Source organism: Myotis daubentonii, chromosome 2 (genome assembly GCF_963259705.1).
Source record: "Myotis daubentonii chromosome 2, mMyoDau2.1, whole genome shotgun sequence".
Lineage (NCBI taxonomy): Eukaryota > Metazoa > Chordata > Mammalia > Chiroptera > Vespertilionidae > Myotis > Myotis daubentonii.
The window spans coordinates 117,283,221-117,306,235 of record NC_081841.1 but is presented as its reverse complement, the minus strand read 5'-3'; the positions used below and the strand labels follow the sequence as shown (position 1 = coordinate 117,306,235).

The following is a 23,015-nucleotide window of genomic DNA, read 5'->3' as shown; positions in this document are numbered from 1 at the left end:
TGTAAACTGAAGTAAGGTCAAGAGGCTCGATTTGATTCAAGTTAAACATTTTGGGCAGTAATACCTCCCAGGTGATGCTGTACATTTCACAAAACATCATATCAGAAGATCTATATGGTCAAGTTGTTCCTACTTTTATTATTTTACCAGAGGCCTGGTGCACGGATTCATGCACCAGTGGGGTCCCTCAGCCTGGCCTGTAGTGATCAGGCAAAAACCGGCTCTCTGACATCCCCCAAGGGGTCCTGGAGTGCCAGAGGGCACAGGCCAGGCCAAGGGACCCTACTGGTGCAGGAACGGGGCCTGAGAGGGACTGTGAGAAGGCTCCAGGGCGCTTCTGGCCCATCTGGCCCAGTTCGGAACAGCCAGAACCCAGCAGCAAGCTAACCTATTGGTAGGAGCATCTATTCTTGTTCATCAAATTATGTTGATCATTATATTCCACATATGAGTGAGATCATGTGATATTTATCTTTCCCCAAATGGGTTATTTTGCTTAGCATAATGTTCTCCAGTTCCATCCATGTTGTTGCAAATGTTAAAAGTTCCTTCTTTTTTATAGCAGCATAGTATTCCATTGTGTAGATGTACCACAGTTTTGTAAACCACTCATCTTCTGATGGGCACTTAGAATGTTTCCAAATCTTAGCTATTGTAAATTGTGCTGCTATGAACATAGGGGTGCATATATCCTTTCTGATTGGTGTTTCTGTTTTCTTGGGATATAGTCCTAGGAGTGGGATTACTGGGTCAAATGGGGGTTCCATTTTTTAACTTTTTGAGGAAACGCCATACTGTCTTCCACAGTGGATGCACCAGTCTGTATTCCCACCACCAGTGCAGGAGGGTTTCTTTTTCTCCACATCCTTGCCAGCACTTGTCATTTGTTGATTTGTCAATGATAGCAATTCTTACAGGTCTGAGATGTTACTTCTTTGTTGTTTTGATTTGCATCTCTTAGATGATTAGTGACTTTGAGCATGTTTTCATATGTCTTTCGGTCTTCTGTATGTCCTCTTTCCAAAAGTGTCTATTTGCATCCTTTGAACATTTGTTGATTGGATTATTTATCTTCCTTTTGTTAAGTTGTATGAGTTCTCTGTAAATTTTGGAGATTAAGCCCTTATCAGAAATATCATTGGCAAATATGTTCTCCCATGGAGTGGGCTTTCTTGTTGTTTTGTTGATGGTTTCTTTTGCCGTGCAGAAGCTTTTATTTTGATGTATCCCATTTGTTTATTTTCTCCTTCGTCTCCATTGCCCTAGGAGCTGTGTCTGTAAAGATATTACTGTGACATATGTCTGCTACTTTGCTGCCTATGGAGTCTTGTGTCGAGTAAGACTCCCTCCACGTTCTGCGTGGAGTGGGGTTCGGTATCTGAAAGAGGGGCCGCACAACAAATGAGAGAAAAAGACACGAGATAATTTTGCAATATTGGGGGACCAGGCGGGCAAGTCCCGAAGGACTTCCACCACTGCTCAGGCTGCTCAGATCTTTTATTGATCTGGAGTAGCCCTTAGGGTAAGGAGGTTTCAATGACACACAGATCAGCAAACAATTTCCAGGAATAGACAAAGTATCTGATTAGCCCATCAATAGATTTCCAGGAGTAGGCAGAGTATCTGATTAACAATAATCAACAAGGATCTACATAAGTATCTAAGGAATTAAGGGAACTAAGGTGGGGATGCTTCAACTATTATTACCTAAATTAACTGGGTGGTGCACAGTTCTGACCTTTGCTAGAACTTCAAAGGTTACTAGCTTTTGGGGGGTCTCTGTCTAAACTCAGCTAGTGAAGACAATGAATGGACTCCAGCAGTCTTGTAGGATTTTTATGGTTTCCCTTTTTACATTCAAGTCCGTTAGCCATTTTGATATTGTTTTGGTGTATGGTGTAAGTTGGTGATATAGTTTCATTTTTTTGCATGTATCTGTCCAAATTTACCAGCACCATTTATTAAAAAGACTGATTTGACTCCATCGTTTGCTCTTGCCTCCTTTATAAAATATTAATTAAGCATAATGGCTTGGGTCGATTTCTGGGTTCTCTGTTCTGTTCCATTGGTCTATATGTCTGTTCTTGTGCCAGTAGCAGGCAGTTTTGAGAACCATGGCTTGGTACTATAGCTTGATATCTGGTATTGTGATCAATCCAACTTTGTTCTTCTTTCTCAGGATTGCTGTGGCTATTCAGGGTCTTTTGTTATTCCAGATTAATTTTTGGAGAGTTTGTTCTAGATCTTTGAAATATGCTGTTGGTATTTTAATGGGGATTGTATTGAATCTGTAGATTGCTCTGGGTAGTATGGACATTTTAATGATGCTGATTCTACCAATCCATGAACATGGTATGTTCTTTCATTTGTTTATGTCTTCCTCTATCTCTTTTTTCAATGTCCTGAAGTTTTCCAAGTACAGGTCTTTTACGTCCTTGGTTAAGTTTATTCCTAGGTATCTTAATTTTTTTTGGTGCAATGGTAAATGGGATTTTTTTTTTTCATTTTTCTTTCTGTGAGTTCATTATTGGTATATAAAAAGGCCATAGATTTCTTGGTGTTAATTTTGTATCCTGCTACATTGCCAAATTCATTTATTAGATCTAGTAGTTTTTTGATTGAGTCTTTGGCATTTTGCACGCATTTCTCCCTCCAGCCTGGATCCCAGATCTCACATTTCCCTAGGCAATATCTGACCTCTACTTAATTCGCCAATTCTGGGTGTATATTAATCGATTCAGCTGTTCCTTCTCTCTGCTCTGTGAGAAGGTGCAGGGCTGGTCCGCATATTCGCACCAATTTGTCTCCTTCTAGACAGACTTTCTAGGCACCCGCAGTTGGAGAGGCTGGAGTCTTGGTATTCCTGGGTTCACAGCTGAGGCAGCTCGTCCCTGGAGGTTGTGGTTGTAGGGTCCCGGGAGGTATCTGAGGTCCCTGGTTGAAGGTAAGGCTGGGCTTCAGATTACTGACACTCTCCCTTCAAGATGGCAGTTTCCACGGTGGAGCCGGCTGCTCTGGGAGAGATTTCAGCAGCAGTAGAGGCTACCCGACCAGGGGAACCTGGCCCGGCAGTCCCCAACAATTCCTTGGAATATAACTGCCCCTCACTCACAAATACAGTCACTCCCCGCACATCTACACACACTCTTTTCGTTCTTTCACTCACACACTATCTTGCAGCTTGCCGTCCTGTCAGCAGCCATATTGGATCCTGCACATTTTTTATATTGGATTGTTTATCTTTTTTTTGTTAAGATGTATGAGTTCCCTATAAATTTTGGAGATTAGGCCCTTATAGGATACTAGGGGCCCAGTGCATGAATTTATGCACCTCTAAAGGAACTGGGAGCCTTGCAAGGCTGTGGTGGGCACAGGGACGGGTCTCGGCCCATCCTCTGCACCCCCACTCTGCCCCTCCCATCATTGCCCACAGTTCTCTGTCTGTTGGCAGCTGCGTTCCCGCCACCACCACAGCTACTGCAAGGTGCTGAGGGCACAGGTCCTGCTCAACCCTCAGGAGCAGGGGGAGGTTCAGAAGCCCTCAGGGGCTATCAGGGCCAGCAGCCGCCACTTGCACCCACTGATGGCGCCAAGTGATAGGGACTGGCGCCAGGCACTGGAGGTGGATGTGAGCTGTGGCTCCGGTGCTGGCAGCTAGTGTGAGTGGGGCTGGTGCAGACAGCAGGAGAAGGCACCTGGCGAAACTGTAGTGTGCAAAGCAAAGAATTTTCAGTAATCACCAGAGGCTAGCCCCAATGACAGTTACTGGTGCCCTGCCTTGGTCTGGCACTCCTGCTAACCTGCTCCACCATCCCTCTGTGGCTGATGCCACTCTCTGCCGCCTGCTGCCAACACCCACCACGTTCCACGTCTGCCCCCTGGTGGTCAGTGCATATCATAGTGACTGGTTGTTCAGTTATTCTGCCTTTCGGTCTATTTGCATATTAGCTTTTTCTTATATAGGATAACGTTAGCAAATATGTTCTCCCGTGCAGTGGGCTTTCTTGTTGTTTTGTTGATGGTTTCTTTTTCTTTTTTTTTTTTAAGGTGGGTACATGGATGTTTATTTTCTTGCTAACTTCTTTTTTTTAATTAAATCTTTATTTTTCAGATTATTACAGTTATTCCTCTTCCCCCCCCCGACGCTCTCCTCCACCCAGTTCCCACCCCACCCTCTGCCCTTACCCCTCCCATAGGTGTACGATGTTTGTCCAGTCTCTTCCTGAACCCACACACCCTTTCACCCCAAGAATTGTTAGTCCACTCCCTTTCCATGCCCCTGGTTCTATTATATTCACCAGTTTACTCTGTTCATCAGATTTTTTATTCACTTGATTTTTAGATTCACTTGTTGATAGATATGTATTTGCTGTTCATAATTTTTATCTTTACCTTTTTCTTCTTCCTCTTCTTAAAGAATACCTTTCAGAATTCATATAATGCTGGTTTGGTGGTGATGAACTCCTTTAGCTTTTTCTTATCTGTGAAGCTCTTTATCTGACCTTCAATTCTGAATGATAGCTTTGCTGGGTAAAGTAATCTTGGTTGTAGGTTCTTGCTATTCATCACTTTGAATATTTCTTGCCACTCCCTTCTGGCCTGCATAGTTTCTGTTGAGAAATCAGCTGACAGTCCTATGGGTACTCCCTTGTAGGTAACTGACTGTTTTTCTCTTGCTGCTTTTAAGATTCTCTCTTTGTCTTTTGCCCTTGGCATTTTAATTATGATGTGTCTTGGTGTGGTCCTCTTTGGATTCCTTTTGTTTGGGGTTCTCTGCGCTTCCTGGACTTGTAAGTCTATTTCTTTCACCAGGTAAGGGAAGTTTTCTGTCATTATTTCTTCAAATGGGTTTTCAATTTCTTGCTCTCTCTCTTCTTCTGGCACCCCTATAATTCTGATGTTGGTACGCTTGAAGCTGTCCCAGAGGCTCCTTACACTATCTTTGTATTTTCGGATTCTTTTTTCATTTTGCTTTTCCAATTGGGTGTTTTTTGCTTCTTCGTATTTCAAATCTTTGACTTGATTCTTGGGATCCTCTTGTCTGCTGTTGGATCTCTGTATATTATTCTTTATTTCAGTCAGTGTATGCTTAATTTCTAGTTGGTCTTTTTTCATATCCTCCAGGGTCTCACTAAATTTATCGGTGGTTTCCATAAAATTCTTGAACAACCTTATAAACGTGGTTTTAAAGTCTATATCCAGTCGTTTGCTTTCCTCCATTTCTGTCATTTGTGACCTGTTTGTTTGTCTCTGCATTTTTTATGCTTCCCTGTGTTGGTAGAGTGGCTTTGTGTGCTAGGTGTCATATAGGGCCCAGTGGCTCAGCCTCCTCAATTTCCTGAGGTGGACCCTCTTGGTGCACCCCTTTGTGGGCTTTGTGCACAGTCTTGTTGTAGTCTTGTTGTAGTTAATCCTTAATTGTTTTAGGTATCACTGGTAGGAATTGACCTCCAGGCCAATTGACTGTGAGAATCAGCTGTGTCTGCAGTGGGAGAACTTCTGTGCTGAAGACACCCTTCTGGGGCAAGACTTGCTTCAGTGGGGCTTTGGTGCTCACTGAATCTGCCCCCTGAGTGTGTCCCTTAGGGATCTGAGGAGTTGTAATCTGGATGGTCCCACTCTGAGCACTGGGTACACTGGCTCTTGGATCTAAGGAGGTGCTAATTTAGCCTCTGCCTGAGGTTACCCAGCAGGAGCTACGAAAAGATCTGCAGATTCCCCTTCCTTTTTTGGAGTTTGGAGGTGCCCAGATGAGGCCCAGCTGTGAATCAGTGCAAGATGCTTTGGGGCCTTGGGCCTTCTCTTGGAAGTTCTGGGTCTGTCTGGCCCAGCTGCAATTTGTTAGGTAATTTTCAGATTGCAAAGGGCCAGGGCATTCATATGCAAAAGCCTCTGCTGCAGCCTGAGTGAGGTGGGGTCTCAGGGAATCAACAGGGTGAAGCAAGCAGCTATGGCTGATCCTCAGCCCTGCCCTAAGTGGCCCTGCATCTCAGTGTCCTGGTAATTGCTGAAAGCACCTCTGAGGAAAAGCCGCCCTCAAGTTCAGAGTTCTGCCTGATGCCAGACAGTCCAGTTTCTCCCCATATGAGTCCTGGGTCCCCAGAGACTTCCCGGAACTGGAGTTCAGAGCAGTCAGGAGCTTGTGACTCCCTCCCGATTCAAAAAGACAGCCGCGTCCTCAGGTTCCAGGCCCTTTCCACGCGCGCTCGAACTTCCGTACCTCTGCACTTTACTTCCACAGCTCCTCTGAGTCTCAGTGTACTTTTCTCTTTCCATCTAGTTGTAGAATTTCCACTCAGCCAGCCTTCTTGTAGTTCTGGATGATGTCCGTTTTGTCTTTTCGTTGTATTTTTTTTTTTTTGAGCACATTGTTTGTCAAATACCTGTAATGACTTTATTTTATTTATTTTTTTAATTAAATATTTATTGTTCAGATTATTACATTTGTTCCTCTTTTTCCCCCCCATAACTCCCCTCCTCCCAGTTCCCACCCCACTCTCCGCCCTCACTCCCCACCCACTGTCCTCATCCATAGGTGCACAATTTTTGTCCAGTCTCTTCCCGCATCTCCCACACCCCTTTCCCCCCCAAGAATAGTCAGTCCATTCCCTTTCTATGTCCCTGATTCTATTATAATCAACAGTTCATTCTGTTCATCAGATTATTTATTCACTTGATTCTTAGATTCACTTGTTGATAGATGCATATTTGTTGTTCATAATTTGTATCTTTACCTTTTTCTTCCTCTTCCTCTTCTTAAAGGATACCTTTCAGCATTTCATATAATCCTGGTTTGGTGGTGATGAACTCCTTTAGCTTTTCCTTATCTGTGAAGCTCTTTATCTGACCTTCAATTCTGAATGATAGCTTTGCTGGATAAAGTAATCTTGGTTGTAGGTTCTTGGTATTCATCACTTTGAATATTTCTTGCCACTCCCTTCTGGCCTGCATAGTTTCTGTTGAGAAATCAGCTGACAGTCGTATGGGTATTCCCTTGTAGGTAACTGAGTTTCTTTCTCTTGCTGTTTTTAAGATTCTCTCTTTATCTTTTGCTCTTGGCATTTTAATTATGATGTGTCTTGGTGTGGTCCTCTTTGGATTCCTTTTGTTTGGGGTTCTCCGCGCTTCTTGGACCTGTAAGTCCATTTCTTTCACCAGGTAGGGGAAGTTTTCTGTCATTATTTCTTCAAATAGGTTTTCAATATCTTGCTCTCTCTCATCTTCTGGCACCCCTATAATTCTGATGTTGGTATGCTTGAAGCTGTCCCAGAGGCTCCTTACACTATCCTCACATTTTTGGATTCTTTTTTCATTTTGCTTTTCCGGTTGGGTGTTTTTTGCTTCCTCGCATTTCAAATCATTGACTTGATTCTTCCGCTCCTCTGGTCTGCTGTCGGGAGTCTGTATAATATTCGTTATTTCAGTCCGTGTATGCTTAATTTCTAGTTGGTTCCCCAATATAACATCGAGGGTCTCATTAGTTTTCTTGTAGATCTCATTAAGTTTATCGGCGGCTTCTAAACAGTTCTTGAGAGACCTTAAAATGTGGTTCTGAACTCTATATCTTCCTTTGACAATTTTGTCCTGTTTCTTTGTCTCCGCATTTTGTTATGCTTCCTTGGTGCACCCCCTAGTGGTCTTTGTTCACAGTCTTATAGTTAAACCTTGATTGTTGTAGCTAATACCAGGGAGGGTTTGACCTCCAGGCCAAGTGGCTATGAGAATCAGCTGTGTCAGCAGTGAGAGAACTTCTGTCCTCTAGGGAGGTGCTAATCTTGCCTTTGCCTTAGGCTATGCGGCAAATGCCTCTGTGCAGGGCTTGGGCAGGGCGGGTCGCACAGGATCAACAGGGTGGGCCGGAGGGAGCAGTGATGGCGGCTCTCAGTCCTGTCCCCAGGGGCTCTGCCTCTCTGAGTCCCAGCACCTGCTGCAAAGCTGGGAGAGAAAGCTGCACTCCTCTGACCGAAGCCAGACAGTCCCGCTTCTCCCATTTGAGTCTGGGTCCCTAAAGACTCGCCTGTATCTGGAGCTCAGAGTCTGCGACTCCCTCCCGATTGAAAATGCCAACCGCGCCCTCCGCCGCCAGCCCACTCCGTGCACTCCGCACCTCAGAATTTGACTTCAGCACTGCGCCTCCTCTGAGTGTCCGTATGTGTTTCTCTTTCCTCCTAGTTGTAGGACTTCCACTCAGCCAGCGTTCCTGTGGTTCTGGGTGATGTTCGTTCCGTCTTTTAGTTTCACTTTTGAAGTAGTTGTTCAAAGCAGCAAACTCCGGCGTTAACCTATGCCGCCATCTTGGTTCTCTTTTCGTTGTATTTTTGAAGTTGTTATGGGAGGCAGCAATTTCCAGTGTTTACCTATACCGCCATCTTTGTTTCTCTCTGTTGATGGTTTCTTTTGCTGTGCAGAAGCTTTTTATTTTGATGTAGTCTGATTTGTTTATCTTCTCCTTAGTTTCCATTGCCCTAGGAGCTGTATCGGTAAAGATATTGCTACAAAATATGTCTGATATTTTGCTTCCTATGGATTCTTCTTAATTTTTTTTCTTTATTGATTAAGGTATTACATATGTGTCCTTATCTCCCCATTGTCCCACCACTCCACACCCCCCACTCATGCCCTTACCCCCCTAATGTCTGTGTCCATTGGATAGGCTTATATGTATGTATACAAGTTCTTTGGTTGATCTCTCCCCTTTACTCCCACCCTCCCCTACCTTCCCTCTGAGGTTTGACAGTCTGATTTGTGCTTCTCTGGATCTGCTTTTTTTTCATCAGTTTATGTTTTTATTATATTACATAAATGAGTGAGATCATGTGATATTTATCTTTCTCCAACTGGCTTATTTCACTTAGCATAATGCTCTCCAGTTCCATCCATGCTGTTGCAAATGGTAAGAATTCCTTCTTTTTTATTGCAGTGTAGTATTCCATTGTGTAGATGTACCACAGTTTTGTAAACCACTCATCTTCTGATGGGCACTTAGAATGTTTCCAAATCTTAGCTATTGTAAATTGTGCTGCTATGAACATAGGAGTGCATATATCCTTTCTGATTGGTGTTTCTAGGGATATAGTCCTAGAAGTGGGATCACTGGGTCAAATGGGAATTCCATTTTTAATTTTTTGAGGAAACTCCATAGTGTTCTCCACAGTGGATGCACCAGTCTGCATTCCCACCAGCAGTGCACAAGGGTTCCTTTTTCTCCACATCCTTGCCAGCACTTATCGTTTGTTGATTTGTTGATGATAGCCATTCTGATAGGTGTGAGATGGTACCACATTGTTGTTCTGATTTGCATCTATCAGATGTTTAGTGACTTTGAGCATGTTTTCATTTGTTTCTTGGCCTTCCTTATGTCCTCTTTCAAACGGTATCTATTTGGGTCTGTTGCCCATTTTTTGTGATAACATTGGCAAATATGTTCTCCCATGCAGTGGGCTTTCTTGTTGTTTTGTGGATGGTTTCTTTTGCTGTGCAGAAGCTTTTTATTTTGATGTAGTCCCATTTGTTTATTTTCTCTTAGTTTTCATTGCGTTAGGACAGTGATGGCGAACCTATGACACGCATGTCAGAGGTGATGGGTGAACTCATTTCTTGGTTGATTTTTCTTTATTAAATGACATTTAAATATATAAAATACATATCAAAAATATAAATCTTTGTTTTACTATGGTTGAAAATATCAAAAAATTTCTATATGTCACATGGCACCAGAGTTAAGTTAGGGTTTTTCAAAATGCTGACAAACCGAGCTCAAAAGGTTCACCATCACTGCCCTAGGAGCTGTATCAGTGAAGATATTGCTTCAGCATATGTCTGAGATTTTTCTGCTTGTGGATTCCTGTAAGATTTTTATGGATTCCCATCTTATGTTTAAGTCCTTTATCCATTTTGAGTTTATTTTTGTGTATGGTGTAAGTTGGTGGTCTACTTTCATTATTTTTTTTTCTTGTATCTGACCAATTTTCCCAGCACCATTTAATGAAGAGACTGTCTTGATTCCATTGTATGCTCTTGCCTCCTTTGTTAAATTTTTTATTTCTTCTTTGATCTCTTTGGAAACAAAATCATTGTTTAATAACATGCTACTTAGCCTCCAAATGTTTGAGTATTTGTTGTTGTTTTTATTGTAGTTTATTTCTAATATTCTGCCATTGTGATCTGAGAAGATGCTTAATATAATTTCAATCTTCTTCAATTTGGAGATACTTTGCCTGTGTCCCAATATGTGGTCTATCTTTGAAAATGTCCCATGTGCACTTGAGAAGAATGTGTATTCTGTAGCTTTGTGGTAGAATGTTCTGAAGTTGTTGATTAAGTCCTTCTAACCTAGTGAATCATTTAGGATTGCCGTTTCTTTTCTGATATTTTGTCTAAAGGATTTATCCAGTGATGTCAATGAGGTATTAAAGTCCTCTACTATGATTGTATTGCTTTCACTCTCTCCCCTGATATCTTCCAGATGTTTTTTTATGTATTTGGGTGTTCCTGCATTGGGTGCATATATGTTTACCAGAGTTATATCCTCTTTTTGTATTGATCCCTTCAGAATTATGAAGTGGCCTTCCTTGTATTTTGTTATGACCTTCACTTTGAGGTTTATTTTGTCAGGTATATGTATTGCTACCCTTGCTTTTTTTTCATTTCCATTTGTCTGAAAAATATTTTTCCATCCCTTCACTTTCAGTCTGTGTGAGTCCCTTGTTCTGAGGTGGGTTTCCCCTAGACAGAATATATATGGGTCATGTTTTTTTATTCATTTAGCTACTCTATGTTTTTTGATGAGAACATTCAGTCCATTTACATTTAATGTTATTATTGATAATTACTTGTTTGAAGCCATTTTTATTCTTTTTTAAAATTTTACATATATATATATATATATATATATATATATATATATATATATATATATATTATTGATTTTTTACAGAGAGGAAGGGAGAGGGATAGAGAGTTAGAAACATTGATGAGAGAGAAACATCGATCAGCTGCCTCCTGCACACTCCCGACTGGGTATGTGCCCACAACCAAGGTACATGCCCTTGACCAGAATCGAACCTGGGACCCTTGAGTCCACAGGCCGATGCTCTATCCATTGATCCAAACCAGTTAGGGCGCCATTTTTATTCTTTTTGCCTGTGTTTCTTCTTCCCTTTCTATTTCTTCTTTTTACAACAGTACCTTTAGCATTTCTTGCATTGCTGGCTTGGTAGTGATAAACTCCCTTAGCATTTTTTTTTTTTGTCTGTGAAGCTCCTGATTTCACCTGCAATGTTGATTCATACCTTTGGTGGATAGAGTATTCTTGGATTCAGTCCCTTGCTATTCATCACTTTTTATACTTCATTCCATCCCCTTCTGGATTGATGATTTCTATTTAGAAATTATTTGATAATCTAATGGGAGATCCTTTGTAGGTAACTCTCTGTCTCTCCCTTGCAGACCTTAAGATTTTCTCTTTGTTGTTAACATTTGCCATTGTAATTACAATATGACTTGATGTTGGTCTTTTGGGGTTTGTCTTGTTTGGAACTCTCTGTGCTTGTGTGACTTTTCTTTCTCATATCAGGGAAGTTTTTTGTCATTATTTTTTCAAATAGGTCCTCTAGTCCGTGCTACTCTTCTTGTCCTTCTGGAACCCCTATTATATGTATGTTACTTCGTTACATGTTGTCCCAAATCTCCCTTAGGCTGTCCTCCTGTTTTCTAATATTTTTTTCTCCAATTGCTGTTTAGATTGGGCTTGTTTCTCTTCCTTATCTTCTCACTCACTAAGTCGGGCCTCTGCTTCTTCCAGCCTACTGTTGAAACCTTCCATCGTGTTTTTCTATTGTAGCTATATCACTTTTGATTTATTTCTGATTCTTACATAGGTTGTTGATTTTTTCATCCATCCAGTTTATGAACTGTATGACCATTACTCTGAATTGTTTTTCTGACATATTATATGCCTCTAGTTCATTTAGTTCTTTGGTGGGGGGGGGGGGGGGGCGATTCCTCCTTTTCTTTCCTTTGGTCATTGTTTCGTTGTCTCCCCATTTTGCTATCACTGAAGTGTCCAAGCGCCCATTTGTGGGTGCCTGAGATGTGGTGGTGGGCTTGGTGGGGGCATCACACACCCTGAGAATCATGGGAGAGCTCAGGCACTGAGATACCTGGCCATGGTGGGTCAGCAGGAACCCCACGTGTGTCTGAGAGGCAGACTCACGGGTGCTCGGGGCCATGTGACGAGGCTGCAGCATGTTAACAGCAACCTCATGCACCCGTGCCTAGAGGCAGAGTCATGGGTGTGCTTGGTGGCAGATGTTGTGGCCACCATGCTTCGACAGCAGCCCTGTACACAGATGCCGAGAGGCAGAGTCACGGGTGCTCGGAAGCAGGCAGTGCGGATGCTGTGAGTTGGCAGCAGCAGCCCCATGTGTGCACCAAGAGGCAGATTCATGGGTGCACTTGGGGGCGGGTTGGCTGCAGTCCCGTTTGTGTGCTTCAAGTATCAGAGTCATGGGCACTTGGGGGCCTGGTGGAGTTGGTGGGCCCCCTGTTGGCAGGAGGCCCGCTCATGCACCATGGGATGTGCAGGACATATTCCACTACAGTGGATCAGCAGGAGAGGAACGTGTTCCGGGATTAACTGGAGCCTGTGGCTGGGATGGCTGATGTCTCGGTGTCCGAGGGTCTGCAGCTGTGGTAATAGGTCTGTCCAGAGAGGCTGTAGGGTCCTGGTTTGTGCCTGAGGTCAGTCTGGCTGGTGGTGAGGCTGGGCTCCCAGTCACAGCAGCTCTGTGCTTCAAGATGGCATGGCTTTTGTACCAGTGCCGGCCATCAGGGAGTGCCTGCAGCAGCAGTGGGGTCTTGCCATCCAAGACAGCCCAGTTTTCCAGCCCTCGAAAGTCCTGCAGGATCTATTTGTTCCTCACTTTCACACACACACACACCACATGTCCACACACTCCCCTTTCATTCCCTCACTCTCTCACACTCTCTTCCTCACTGCCATCCTGCCAGTTGCCATCTTTTTCCCCCCAGGATGTTATTTTTAACAGAATGATTCAAGTGTTTCATCCTAGCTGAGATACTTGTGTTGGACTTAAAAGTGAACATTTGGAATATGGCCTATAGAAAACAGGGAAACAAATCCATATAAACATCCATTTTGAAAGAGATGAAAGTTAAAAATGCTATGTTTCTAAGATCTAACAATGTGCATTACAAGGTGGTTTTTTTAGTAGGAAGGAGAATGTTAAAGGACTCAGCCAAAGGAGTACAATCATTGTAGTAACTGACATATCCTCTCCTTGCAAGATATTCACCCATGCTAAGTTTCAGAAGTCAGCCTTCGATAGCCACAGGTACCACATCCATGGATTCAACCAACACCAGATTGAAAATTTGGGGGGGGGGGGGGGACCACAGGGAGGACGTTTTGTTTTTGCTGATGTGTACTAGGTAGTTAAGCCTCAGATGGTTGTATCTCTTTTGATGGCTACTTAGGACTACTGTACTGGAAGTTGTCTGGGTTTTACTTTTTAAAGAGCTGTGGAATGGAAACATATTTTTAGGGTGGGGAAGGTATGTGATCCTTTAATCTTTTAAAAGGAACAGTGCTACCTTAAATGAACAAATTTAAAATCTCCCCTCATTTTATAGAGTTTTAACCCAATGAAAGAAGCATATCGGTGGCAAACTACTTTCCACATAAATCCTGAATTAATGCTGCATGCTTTAGTTTCTTCTTTCCTTTCAGTATAAGAACCTTAAAGTAAAAGTTTGCAATCTTTCTTTGGATATTCATACTTTTAAATAGTACCTTTTAAGTAGCAGTGTGGGACAAGGCTTATAAATATTTTGTCTAAATGTTCCATTGTCACCTTGTGTGCATTTATCATTCTTCTAAATTTAACTTTGCACAAATAACGCATGTAAAAAATGTATAGTTTTCAAAACTTGTAAATAAAAATAACCTTAAAATAAATAAATAAATAAATAAATAAATAAATAAATAAATAAATAAAGTGTACAGTTCTATGTTGCTTAGAGGTCACAGGGTTAACTATGCTACCACAATCTATCCCACTATTATCAGAGCTAAGTTTGATCATCTGGTTACAGTGATGACCACAAGAGAAGACAGACATTTTAATTTCACAAAGATTTATTGAGCTCAATGAGCCTAACCCTGCATGGGGCACTAGACTCAGAAAGGTAGTAGGACTGAGCATTTAAGTGCAGCCCCAGTGGAGTGGTATGGATCAAAGTTAAATCCCTTGGAGAAAGTGGGTGCTGGGGAAGTGGAGCTCCCACAAGACAGACTTAATTTGTGAGGTCTTAATCATAGGAAAGCAAGTGGGCATCCAGCACGCCTTTCCTCTCCCTTCCATATACCTGTGTCTTGTTCTCTGCCCCACTGCTCATCTCTTCTAGCCTCTAACACTGTGGTTCTTTGTTTGTTCAGAACAGTTTTGCAGACAATCTCAGGAAATCTGAAGACCTGATGAGGGAAATGAGAGGAAACCAGTGTTTGCTGAGCATCAACCCCATGCCAGGCCCCAGCATGGGCTTTGCTCAGGTTACCTTGTTTAATCCTCACAATCACCCTGTGAGTTGGGTATTTTATAGAAGAGCAAACAAGTCTGCAGAGATTAAGTAATGTACCCAACGTTATACAGCAGGGGTTTTTTGTACATGAGACTTAAGTCTAAATATCAGTTTTGAGGAAGATGGCAAGGTTTTTCCTGTTCCCCCACACCCTCAGTCCCTATTCTTGGTCCTCCTAGGGGTCTTCAGTCCCTGGAACCCTTCTTTATTTCTCCCAGTCTCACAGCCCACAGTGGCCTCTCTTCCTTCTCTACACAGCCTGAATTCAAGGTTGGTCACATGGACCCTCATCAACATTGAGCCAGGCAGGCCATCTCTACTGATAGGGTTCTGGACTCTGGTCTTGATTACTTGGATTCACCTGAGGTCAGTACATAAACAATGCACAGTTCCAGGAAATGCCATCAGTACTGGAATCTATGTGAACGGTGCTTCCTGACATTGTGCAGCACATAGCATAACACCTGAATGCCAGGTCCCAGCTGAGGTTCCTTCCTCCCTCCCTCCCTCCCTCCCTCCCTCCCTCCCTTCATGCCTTCCTTTTTTTAAAAAAAAAAATATTTTTATTGAGTTTTTACAGAGAGGAAGGGAAAGGGATAGAGAGTTAGAAACATCGATGAGAGAGAAACTTCGATCGGGTGCCTCCTGCACATCCCACACTGGGGATGTGCCCGCAACCAAGGTACATGCCCTTGACTGGAATCAAACCCGGGACCCTTCAGTTCCCAGGCCAATGCTCTATCCACTGAGCCAAACCAGTCAGGGCCATGCCTTCTTTTTTTAGTATGGAACCAGCAAACAAGATCTGGACAAGAGATATGTGAGATCAGGGTTATAGTCAATGTGATTAGACCTGGCTACCCGATGAATCCTTGTTGCTTATGGAGGTACTAGAGGCCCGGTGCACAAAAATTTGAGCACTTGGGGGGCGGGGGTCCCTCAGCCTGGCCTGTGCCCTCTCGCAGTCTGGGACCCCTCAGGGGATGTCCACCTGCTGGCTTAGGCCCGATCCCCGGGGGGGTCGAGCCTAAGCTGGCAGTCAGACATCCCTCTGGCAGCCCAGGAGCCCACAGGGGATGTCCACTTGCCAGCGGGGAGCAGACCTAAGCTGCAGTCAGACATTCTTAGTGCTGCTGGGGAGGCGGGAGAAGCTCCTGCCACCACCGCTGTGCTGGCAGCCATCAGCCTGGCTTGCGGCTGAGCAGAGCTCCCTCTGTGGGAGCACACTGACCACCAGGGGGCAGCTCCTGCATTGAGCATCTGCCCCCTGGTGGTCAGTGTGTGTCATAGTGACCAGTCATTCCCAGTTGCTCTGCTGTTAGGGTCAATTTGCATAGTACCCTTTTATTATATAGGATAGAGGCCTGGTGCATGGGTGGGAGCCAGCGGGTTTGCCCTAAAAGGTGTCCTGGATCAGGGGTCCTGCTGGGGTGCCTGGCCAGCCTGGGTGAGGGGCTGATGGCTGTTTGCAGGCTGGTCAAACCCCCCAGTGGGGACCCTCACCCCATGGGGGTGTGGTCAGCCTGGGTGAGGGGCTGAGGGCTGTTTTTAGACTGGCCACAGCCCCTTCAGGGTTGGGGTCCCTACTGGGGTGCCTGGCCAGCCTAGGTGAGGGGCTGAGGGCCATTTTCATGCTGGCCACAGCCCCTTCGGGGGGGGTTGTCCCGCTGGGGTGCCTGGCCAGCCTGGGTGAGGGGCTGATGGCTGTTTTCAGGGTAGCCAAGCCCCCCAGTGGGGACCCTCACCCCATGGGGGTGTGGCCAGCCTGGGTGAGGGGCTGAGGGCCATTTTCAGGCTGGCCACGCCCTGGGCTGGAAGCAGGTATCTGGGATTTATTTATCTTCTATAATTTAAACTTTATAGCCTTGAGCAGAGCTCAGGCCTGGCCAGAGCAGGCAGAAAGCTTGGCTTCCTCCATCACCAGGGCAATCCAAACTCCCTGTTCACTCCAGCTCCGTGGCCACCGCCATCTTTGTGACATAGTGAGGGAGTGACTGAGTGAGGGAATGACTGTTAATTTGCATATTGCTCTTTTATTAGATAGGATACCTGAGATTCATTATTCCCAGCTATGTACATAGGAGTGAGAAATCTTCCAGACCAGAGGTACCCATAGGCATAGGTATACTGCTTTTTATACTGTTGTTAGGTTAACAGGTACCAGGAACTCAGAACCTTCTCTTTTATACAAATCTCTAGTGGATCTACCTGTCAGTCAAGGTTGTGGTGGCCAAGCCATTCCTAAGCTGGTATAGTTCACCCTTAGCACTCCAGAAGGTTGGAATGTGTAGGTGTGTTTCTCTCAAGAGCCTCTGTTTACTAGGTAAGGACCTGGCTTATGTTTGCCTATAGTTTCCTTGAAGTGTGCCTTAGCATGATGTTGTCTGTTTCCACATAGTTCTTTGAATATCCCTAGTCAACCCTCATAGAATGGGGCTCACCTAGTCACACCCTTATGGCTCCCCCACTACCTGTGGGGGGTTGATGCCAATTTCAGGACACTATTGTAGCAAGATTATCACCAGGAGTAGTATGGGACACCCAGGGAGGTCCTTCTCCCCACTCCCTGGCATTTGGTTCTCTGGGGCAATATTTGATGGTGGTGGCTGATCCAATTGCCTTGCAGCAATTTTACCATTAGATTTCAACTCACATCGTCCTTGATCTTTCTCAGCCACCTATCCTATGTTCTCTCAATTCTCTGAAATTACCAGACTCCACTTACTTCCCATTTTTTTGAGTCACTTATTAGTTGGATATTGGTTTGGCTGAGGACAAAAGACATTCAGAAGAATGTTGACTTAAACATTGTATTTCTTTTGCATGTAAAAGTTCAAATAGATATGGAGGCTCTGTTTTATAAAGCCATCAGCAGGCCAGGCTTCTTCTATCTTTTTATTCCACCATCCCTGTGGGAAGATCCTCCTGTGTCTGGGTATGGCATTTCCACCAGTGGAAAGGGGAGAAAGTAGTGGGGAGGGAGAGCCATTTCCATTTGAGGGTATGACCAAGAAGGTGCACACCTAACTTTTACTCACATCCCCATGACAGGAAAGTTTCAAGCTACAAGAGAGGCTGGGAAATGTGGTCTATTCAGATCATCTATATGCCCAGCTAATAATTCTAGTCCTGCCGAAGCCAGTTTGGCTCAGTGGATAGAGCGTTGGCCTGCGGACTGAAAGGTCCCAGGTTCGATTCTGGTCAGGGGCATGTGCCCTGGTTGCGGGCACATCCCCAGTGGGGAGTGTGAAGGAGGCAGCTGGTGGATGTTTCTCTCTCATCGATGTTTCTAACTCTCTATCTCTCTCCTTTCCGCTCTGTAAAAACTCAATAAAATATATTAAAAAAAATAATAATAATTCTAGTTCTATTGAAAAAGGGCAGTAAAGCAGTGCCTGCCACAGTGCTTTCAGAGGTTCAATTTCCATAGGTCATGGTTTGGGAGCTGGTTGTGAAAAAATACTCCCACTTATTTCCTATGGTCTGCATATGTCTCCTCCCACTATCATCCCTTGTGGGGCTGGAGTTCAAGATTTGCCCAAACCATTCTAGGGGAAAGGAAACTTTTTTTCCCCCCATCTCTCTCTCTTTTTTTTTTTTTTTTTTTTACAATATACAAAATAAATCTATTACCAGATTTTATATACAAAATAATTAGCCATTTACATGCAATAAACATTAATATTTCAAGAAAAATTATTTAAAATATAATAATACTAGTACCCCTGAACACGAATCTGTGCATGAGTAGCTCCCATAGCTGGTAGCTTGCTGCCCTGCCCTCCTGTAGCTCTCCGCCCACTGCCCTGCCCTCCTGTAGCTCTTTGCCCACTGCCCTGCCCTCCTGTAGCTCTTCTCAGCTTATAGATTGGTCATGATATTACAGCATACTGGCTAATTTGCATATTCCTCTATTATTATATTAGATTACATGCAATAAATATTAATATTTCAAAAAAATATTTTAAATATAATAATATTACCAAAACTGTAGTAACATAGTAAAATATCACAAAAGTTGTAGGAAATATTTAAAATCTGCAAATAACAGGATTACTTCTATGATATTCTAAAATATTTTTTTCCTTTGGCTCTATTTTTGTTCATCAGTTTATGTTGTTCATTATATTCCACAAATGAGTGAGATTATGTGATACTTATCTTTCTCCAACTGGCTTATTTCACTTAGCATAATGCTCTCCATGTCCATCTATGCTGTTGCAAATGGAAAGAGTTCTGGGGAAAGGAAACTTTGAGGTAATGGGATACTATGGTCTGTCCAGAATCCACATTCCTTCAGACAGGATGCTGGGCCCCAGCTTCATAGATCCCATAGTCATGCTGCTGAAATGAAAACAGAAGTACTCAATGGAATAATGTCCACATCTACCCCATGTCTACCCCTCCATGTTGAGCTGCATTAAGGAAAGGTTGAATTGAGGATACTCCTCTTTTCCTATTGATAGCTCCTATATGCTCTTCCTGCTTTGGTAGACAGCATGTCCTCTGACTTAGAGTGGGAGTGGTTGTGTGTATTTGCTTTTCTGGAAGTTTATTCCATCTTTTATTTACTTCTGCTGCCTCCTATAGATGGTATGATATGGAGAAAGTCCAGGTTGTGTCCTGAGGGAGGGCCAGTCATATACATCAAGAATGGTGACATGAGCCGTGGCCGGTGTGACTCAGTGGATAGAGTGTCGCCTTGCAGACTGAAGAGTCCCAGGTTCAATTCCTGGTCAGGCACATGCTTGGGTTGCTGGCTCGATCCCCACTGTGTGGCATGCAGGAGGCAGCCTATTGATGATTCTCTCTCATCATTGATTTCTCTCTCTCTCTCTCTTTCTTCCTCTTTGAAATAAATAAATATGTATTTTAAAATAAGAATGGTGACCTGAATTCTTCCATCAGAGTAATAGTTGTGGTTTCCCACATGCTAACCCATGGTCATTGGTAAGGACCACAAAAGTTGGGGCAGCAGTATCTATTTAAACAAGACAGTGATGCCATGACATGAAAATGGTCTCTCTCAGTTATGGCCTATTGTTTGCATATATCATGCAGTTATGATATATTGTTTTTCACACCTACCAAATAGCTATGAGACCTATACATTATCATTAGTTAGATGAAGGCCCATTTGGGTCCTGGCCTTGTGGGTGCATTATGAGGGTAGAACAACATCCAAGGTGTGTTTTGGCACTGTCACTGCTTTATTCTTTAATGTTGGATCATGATCTTATGTCCATAGCAACATGGTGACATACCTTCAATGTCCTGATTCTTTATAAATCATCAGTTGTCCAGGTGAGATGATCCACCTGGATATTTCAGTTGCTCAAGGAGTTGTCCTTAGTAGTGAGTATCAACTGGTTCTCTAATTTGGGGTATTGATTAGCTCCTACCCCACAAGGAATTCCCCTTGATGATCCACCTCTGAGTCTTCTAGACCCCAGATCTTTATTATCCCCACTGTGATGGCCCTGGAACTTTGAGTTATAATTTTTCTCTTGGCTGATGCTTCAGAAAATACCACCTTAATGTCTGGGGCCTCCATTTGTCAGGGTATATCCTTACTTACTCTTTTTGTTTTAAATCCTTACCAGAGGATATGTTTTCACTGATATTTTTTTAGAGAGAGACAAAGGGAGAAAGAAAGAGAGAGAGAAAGAGAAAGAGAGAGAGAGAGAGAAACAACAATGTGAGAGAAAAACATCAGTTGGTTGCTTCCCATATGTGCCCCAATCAAGGATTGAACTGGCAACCTAAGTATGTGCCCTGACTGGGAAGTGAACTTGCAACCTTTTGGTGTATGGGATAATGCTCCAACCAACTTAGCAACCAAGATAGGGCATCATTTGCTTACTCATTCAGCTCCCCTAGGCCCTGGTAATACAGAGAACAAAATAGTCCTAAAGTGAACTAGTGTTACAAACTCCCTGCTCTTTTGTGTCTCTTCAAGGTGTATTCATGAGTGTTAACCACCTGGGTAGGGCAACTTGAGGGTTTCCAGGATGTCTTCCTCACCACACAGTGTAGGCCCCCATTCTGACACTATAAACTAGTACCACCTCCCCCAGGTACCCAGAATATCCACCTCTGCTGCTTTTTGGCTGGTCTGCTTCTGAGGGAGTTGCCCCTCTCTGTGCTCAGGCTTATGTGCATACCTCCGGAGTGAAGAAGTGAAGAAGTGTCCTCTAAAACACCTACTCTCATCAAAGGTTGGTCTTGAAATTGTGGTAGACAGTAAGACATGATCAGAGTACAGAAGACAATAGACCAGGTACAGAAGGTCACCAGGGATGCACCAGGTTCATAGCAAAGAACAATTATAGGGTGGGACCTTTCTCTTAGGGCAGTGGTTCTCAACCTTGGCTGCACATTAGAATCACCTGGGAATCTTTTTAAAATCCTGATTTCTGGGCCTCATCCTCCGGAAATTCTGTTTCTTTGTTACTCATGTTGTGGCCCCACCCCATAACAAAGAAACAGAATTTCTGGAGGATGAGGCCCAGAAATCAGGATTTTAAAAAGATTCCAAGGTGATTCTAATGTGCAGCCAAGGTTGAGAACCACTGTCTAAGGGTGACTTTTCCTCCCCTAGCATATTTCTGGCATGCAGTTTGAACCCCCTGACCTTTTCTCCCTAGAGATAACATCTATGCCTCAGTTGTATATCAGCTCAAGCACAGAAGAGCAACAAAATCTACCACAGCTGACCTCAGGACCAGCTGCATTGAATAATGACTCCCTGCCCTGGTGCCAACCAATCAGTGGAGAACACAATCCTGAAAGGACACACCTGGAAAGCTACTGAATATTCTTTTGAGTTCTTCCCCTATCTAAGGGAATACCTCTTTTAAATGAGAAAACCATAAACTGTGTTCAGCTGCCAGCCCTATCCTTGTAGGTCAGTGGTTCCCAACCTTGGCTGCACATTAGAATCACCTGGGAATCTTTTTAAAATCCTGATTTCCGGGTCTCATCCTCCGGAAATTCTGTTTCTTTGTTGCTAATGTTGTGGCCCCACCCCATAACAAAGAAACAGAATTTCTGGAGGATGAGGCCCAGAAATCAGGATTTTAAAAAGATTCCAAGGTGATTCTAATGTGCAGCCAAGGTTGAGAACCACTGTTGTAGGCTGTCCTGATGCCCTGAGAGGGCTGTTAGCATTTAGTTCTCCCAAGTTGGGGATGCTAACCAATTGACCAATTCATAGAAAGCTCCTCCCAAAATGCAAAGAGCACACCTGATGAGAGCCCAGCACCTACCAGTCTGCTCCAAATCAGCAAGCTGCACTCTAGGAAAGGCAGCCCTGTGAATGTTCCCCCACGTCCCGTGTGGTTCAGGGTTCAGGATCTAGAATAGGGGCCGCACGCAAATGAAAGAGACGAGACAAGAAATAATTTGGAAATATTGGGGGCCAGACAGGCAAGCCCAACTCAAGGGGAAGAACTTCTACTGGTGCCCAGGCCTCGCCAGCCTTTTATTCAATATTGAAACACATCTAGCTCTTAGTCAGGCAGGTAATTGCGGTAGCAGACAGACTATCTTAAAGGTCAGTAAATATTAGAAGGATTTACTCTGAGACTTTGATCAGGAAATAACTTGAGCCTCCATTGTCTGGACTAGACAATTGGTGCATAACACTGGCCCTTGCCATGGGTTCAAGGTTCACCAGCATTCCAGGATCCTCATTTGCACTTCTCTGCTAGGGAAGACAATGGGTGGCTTCCTGCACAGCCCCTCCCTATTCTTTAAACCTCAGCTCATCTAAACTTCTGGGTCTAGTCCAGCCCACATTGGAACACTCCCACTGGGCCCACCTCTGAGGGCCTTATCAGACCATCTCTGTGACAGGATGTTACAGGCTTTTGCTCACCTAGAACTTTCCTTGTTCCTGTCTTGAACCATAAGGTCTTTCTTACAAAATCCTGCCAACATCTTCCAACTGGGACCTGCCAGCCCAAAGGCTGGGCTGGCTTTGTTGAGAATTATGACAAAGTTGTTTTCTCTTCATTATATTGTCAATGCAGTACCAACGTTGTACAAAGGCCATTCATGAGGCCAGGATAGAAGGGGACAGGGCGTTTGGGCTCCCAGTGCCTTCCTTGCTTCTGATAGAGGAACTCTAGAAATTCCATGGTTGTGGTAGCCTTAGGGAGGGAGGAACACACTAGGTCATACCCTCTTAAATCCTCTGCCTCCTGGTTTCTGTAGCCTTCTTCTATCTCTCTGGATATTTGTCACTCTTCCTTTGTGCATTTTTCTCCCAGGCCCAGTATCTATGCAGACCTGGGAAACTGTCTGGCTGGGTGGTAGAAAGCAGTTGCTTTCGTTTGTTTGTTTGTTCTTTTTTTACTTTTTTAAAAAATATATATATTTTATTGATTTTTTACAGAGAGGAAGGGAGAGGG

General features: G+C 43.8%; 1 protein-coding gene across 1 annotated transcript in view; it reads left to right on the top strand.

Moving 5' to 3' along the window:
* Positions 1-23,015, top strand: part of HDHD5 (haloacid dehalogenase like hydrolase domain containing 5) — a 331,796-nt gene that overhangs the window by 191,922 nt on the left and 116,859 nt on the right. The window lies entirely within an intron of this gene.